Source organism: Patella vulgata, chromosome 9 (assembly GCF_932274485.2).
Source record: "Patella vulgata chromosome 9, xgPatVulg1.2, whole genome shotgun sequence".
Classification (NCBI taxonomy): Eukaryota; Metazoa; Mollusca; class Gastropoda; family Patellidae; genus Patella; species Patella vulgata.
In genome coordinates, this window is record NC_065887.2 from 6,837,050 (window position 1) to 6,843,049 (window position 6,000).

Consider the following 6,000-nt stretch of genomic DNA (forward strand, 5'->3'; position numbering starts at 1 on the left):
CCCCTCTTCCTGCATTTTTGGGTTGACTTTTTGGTCTAGAATTGGAGAAAAGGGATCAAATTTGCAATTTCATAGCAGTTTTGGGTAATACTGATGATATTACAGCGGAGGGATAGGGGGTGTAAAGTGTCTTTCTGCAGAGCAGTCATTGTGTCGGAAGTGAGATTTTCACCCCAGTCAACTTCAAATCCGTGTAGCAAAAAATCTAAATGGTCAACCCCTACAAAATTATGATGAGGAGATTGCCAAATGTTGTCCCCATTGTGCCTATAAAGATTGGAACCAACGGAATGTTGAGAAAAAAGCTACAGCCTGTGATGTTACAGCCATTTAACATTGAAGTCAATGGGCAAATAATTGCTAGTCTGAGTCCGACTCCTTTATTAGGGTTGTCTTTCTTGCTTTTATCTTCCATTTATTTACGTTTTTGTTGTCTCAGAGATGGACTATTATTTAAAAAAAAAGTTGAAAATCGTAAAGTTTAGGAAATATTAATCATATAATGATGAAAATAAAATAAGAGCATATGATAATAAAAATGTGTTTGAAATTGAAGGCTCTATAATTAGCCTATAATTAAGGTATCAGTATGGAACGGATCGTAATCGTACGGTATTCACTACGGTCAGACTGATATTTAGGAACGTAAAGTTATCAGTCTGGAACGGATCGTAATCGTGTGGTATTCACTAAGGTCAAACTGATATTTAGGAACGTAAAGAAGACCATTTTACTAACCGTCTCCATTTTAAGAAAGAGCAGATATAAATATATGATTATATCGACAGAATCTCCACACGAATCTTTAATTTAGTAGAAGAAGAGCAAGTTGATCATTGTCGCCATATTTGACCTATTTCTCTATTTGTTGTATATGCATTAAGGCGTGGATCTAACCAACCCGAGTAGCTCATTATTGAGCCGAGAGATTTATGAAATGAAATTGGGGTTTAATGACCCGCATTCCTTCACTATTCAGGCTAATGAACACGAGGCGTTCAAGCCAGCTCTTTATTCACAGAGCCGCCTGGCTCCCCTGAGAGACTTTCACTGACAACTAGTCATTGTCGAGACTAATGATTTTTATCGCCGCTGTTGATCAATATATATATTAAATAATAGCCCGAATTTAAGTATACCAAAAGTTAAAGAAATATAACCAGTTTTTGAGCCATTCAGATATGACTGCCAAAATTGTAATCAGCGCGCATGTTTTTTTAGGCTAAAGTCTAACCATAAAACTTAGTGTCCATACATAATAAATATTTTATTCCATTAATCAATTCCATTCCGCCATTGGTTTGTCTTAAACTCGTCATTTGTGTTCATGGGCATCAGGGTCGAGATGGCAACGTTATATGTTTTATTCGTCTAATTTACTATAAAACATCATTCGGTTTGCCTCACGGGTTAATGGCATATTAATAGCTTTATTCACTGAGATGGTTCCTTTACTTATAGTTTATTTTTCGAATTGCTTTTTGTATTTATTTAAATGGAAATATTTAGCACCTTCTTGTTAAACCGTTGAAAGATTTAAAGTTTGGATTAATGTTAAGAGAGTGTGGGTCAAAGATGCCGCTGGCAGAGTGTGTATAGGGTGTTAAAGTTTAAAAGTTATTCCCTACAAGGTGGTTCTACGGTTCTTACCATAGAATTCAGCTGTGAAATAACACAGTTTCTTTCATTATGTGTACAACAATAAAACTAGTTCAATTGCAAGTTGTCTAAACCACGGTGCTGTGATGTATGCATCTAAATGTTTCGACGACCCACCAATCAGTAGTTGCATGATGATTAAATTTATCGGACATGGAATGTGAAAATGCTTTGGAACTTTCAACTGTAACACGTTGCAATAATTACTCAATATAAGCCAAAAGGATCCGCCTTGTTCATTTATAGTCCGGCCCTGTCTTCAGTATTAAAATATAAAATTGAACACAAAGTATATTTAGTAATCCGTATTGTAGTAATGGCAATCACGGCTTGTGTTTTTTTGTTTTGTTTTTTGTTGTTTGTTTTTTTTGCAAAATATAAAATAATTACGATGTCGTTTAACACTCACAATAACATATTTGGTTACCGGCCATTCAGCCATTCAGGTCGTACATGTGTCAAGTATACAGTCATATATACAAACGCCTAACTATAGAAGCCTACCATTCTTAATTTCTACTTTTCGCCCTCCAAAACACGAAAGTCGAAAAGTAGCAGTTACGACAAAATGTGAGGCGACAGCAACGCTATACAAGCCAAAATCGACTCGAAAATAGGAAATCAAGAAATAATACACTGCGATAATAGCGCCCCTCGTTTTTTTTTCCTAATTTCTTATTTTCGACTTGCATTTTGGCTTGTATACCGTCTTGTTGACTTTCGACTTAGTCATATTTTTGTATTTATTGATGTCAGTAAGATGTTACTATGGAGAACGTAAATTTCAGATTATACATTCCAGACTTCGTAATTGTAAAAGTGCTTTAAACTTCCATAGATTTTTAATGCATATTTCACATAACCCGACATGCAGTTGTGGTCATACTCAAGAAGACAGCGACCATTATTTTCTGCACTGCCCAAATTATTCGTCTCAGCGTATCTCAACATTAAATACCCTCCCATTTAAATCCATAAATACAAAAGCGTTCCTATATGGCGATACCAACGAAAGTAACCCGTTCAACAAAGTGAGTTTTAGTAAAGTTCACAAGTATTTAAAACTAAACAAGCGCTTTGAATAGATAAGGTAATTGTCAGGCGACGATGATTGGTGTTAAATAGTGATGATGACCATGATGATGACCATGAAGATGATTTATTTATATATTTATTTATATACTAGAAGAATGCCCGGCTTCGCTCGGGGGTCATAACTCCGAAACCGGAAGTGGTAGACTAACGCCACCTGGCCTATGTTACTCCCCGGTCCGAGCTACCCCTATACCCCAAATTTCAGACTCGGAAATGACAACGTGAATGATGGATCAGTCGAACGACAGAGTGAATGACAGGAGTTTTCCAGTCGAATAATAAAGATAATGGCAACTCTGGTCATAGCATATCTGTTTAAAATATATATCATATAAATGTTTATACACGTATTTGAAAAATACATTTAGGTCTACGTGTAATGTTGAATGTATAAATTCGGAAATGTTTTGATCTCTTGAACTGTATTATTTAAAATACACGATTAACGTATTAAATTGTAAATAATGAATCAAGCCAAGACATGTATTAAATGTTTTAAATGTTTTATTGAATTGGAATAGAAACTGAAAACAGATTAACACCCTGTGTGAGATATTTCATTCAAATATTGTGAAAGGGTTGGTAATAAAATTGTCATTGTGTCATTTTAATAACATTGAATCGTCCTATTCTGTTACGTAGTCGTCTCAACATATTGTTGTCATGGGTTACTTCTGCTAAACAACTCAATAGAAACGAGTAAAGTATTATAAACGAAATTATATCTAAAGAGTTCTTCATGACATGTATTGACTGTAAGACACAAAGCGTACAGGATCTAAGTGTGATGTTAAAGGTCAACACGCAAATATTGAAATTGGGTATGTTCGTGGATTGACTTATAGAATGTTGTTAATATTTCCATTTAAATAAATACAAAAAGCAATTCGAAAAATAAACTATAAGTAAAGGAACCATCTCAGTGAATAAAGCTATTAATATGCCGTTAACCCGTGAGGCAAACCGAATGATGTTTTATAGTAAATTAGACGAATAAAACATGTAACGTTGTCATCTCGACCCTGATGCCCATGAACACAAATGACGAGTTTACGACAAACCAATTGCGGAATGGAATTGATTAATGCAATATATATTTTATTATGTATTGACAATACTTTTCTGGTTAGATTTTAGCCTAAACACGACATGTGTGTTGGTGACAATTTTGGCAGTCATATCTGAATGACTCAAAAACTGTTTATATTTCTTTAACTTTTGGTATACCTAAATTCGGGCTATTATTTATGGTAGAAAGATATAATAAAATGACCTAAAGCTTTAAAACATATTTTTAAATATGTTGAGGCACCCTAAATTAAATTTGAAGCACCAGGGATAAATAAATAAAAATAGCTATAATGCATGGTTTTATTGTAACTAGTGAAATGATAAATATTGTACAATTTATCTAAAGAGTACATTTATGAAAACGTGGTACTTTTCTGATATCTAGTTAAATTAACACTTACCCAGATCTTGGCATAAGCATGACTTAAAATGATCACGGCTAAAACACTTCCGTGCGAATCAAGAATTCTTTATGTAAGAATAGAGCTTTATAAGACCGTAAATGCACCACACATTATGTCTCCATAAGATGGTAGCTATAATCTTTCAATCCAATCCCCTAATTAAGTATACCCCCACCCAATCATAAAAAAATAATAACATAGCAAAACGGTGTTTAATTCTGATCATCTAAATTATCAAATGATATTCGCCGAAGTAGTAACTGAGAAGGGCGTGTTTTAAGATATACATAATGTATCTTACTATTTTTCGCTTATATAATTTGATTTTCAAATACAAACCATTAATACTTATCTTAGCATTAAAACAATCAACCATTTGTGGTTATATTGAAATCTGTAAAAGACGCATTCTTTTTGAATATATTTTTAAAAAATAATAAATGGAAAAAAACATATTATTAACGCTTTTTCAACAAGCAATTGTTATACTCTTAGTGATTTGTAGAGCGTCAAATCACAATGTTATTGTACTGTTTTAAATTGTAGATTTTATTCATTCATGTAAAACATTTATTACAATTTTATAATAAAATGTATAAAACACTGAGTTCGAGATTCAAATCACAAATCCATCCAAGCTAGGATACTGCAAATCCGAATATTTTTGTTTATAAAATATTTACTTTCCATTCAATAAATATTCCAGTCATCTAGTTTTGGATTTGGGGAAATTCATTCTCCTTTTCCCATATATACAGATTGCCGTATTATTTAATAATCAAACCAAACAGCATGTAATCAAAGAACGCTTGTATCCGCCATATGTAATATTGTCACGTGACATTGTTATGTTTCGTTTCGCTCGGGAAGCGTTTATTATACATAATAGAACTCCAGTGTAGTAAGCCATAACTATGAACAATATCATGTCCCAAATAAATAATCTAATTTGTAGATCTGCAATTGGTCACATGATGGTCCGAACATTATTTGTATGGCTCTATTTGTTGACAGCAAATACCGCTAATAATTATCTTGGATAAAATACCTCGTTTAGTAAACGAGGCAATTTTACCCAGCCTCGTTCTGAACAAAATACCTCGTTCCAAAAACAGGGCAATTTGAAAAAAAAACACGTTTTGGAACTCCAGAGAAACGAGGTATTTTTTTCACCTCGTTACAACGAGGCAAAATCGGGGAAAAATTTTGAATGCCTCGTTCGGCATTTCTGTCCAAACGAGGCATTCTGAGGTTTTTAGTGATACACCACTACGGGTTCTTCGTCGCAGAAGACACTAACGTCGGCATCGTCTGAGATTGAGGACTCCATAACCGGAACTGGCACATCGTATCGGGTTTCGGCTGTAAACGATTCTTCTACTTCCATGGGTTCAGTTGTTGGGACCTCCATAACTTCTTCTTGTTGTTCGTCCATATCTTTCGTCTGCTTATTAGATTTAATGTTGTTTTTTTAAACATAAATTAGTTTACAATTCAACTAACACAAAAGTGTAAAAAGATTTTTTTCTAGTCTGTGCCCGCGTTTATGTCTACTCTTGGCAAAATCGTTATAATATAAAAAAAATCATGAAACAAGAATCAAAATGGCCGCCAATCGGGTCTCCAACGCCAATCCAAGCTCCCAAGATATAATTTCAAAACAGATTCTTACCTGCTGGTTCAAGTTGAACCGTTTCTGCTTTAATCATAATGTGATTCTGTAATGTAAGTATTTGAACAACATCGTAGCGCCGAACAACTAATGTTAATT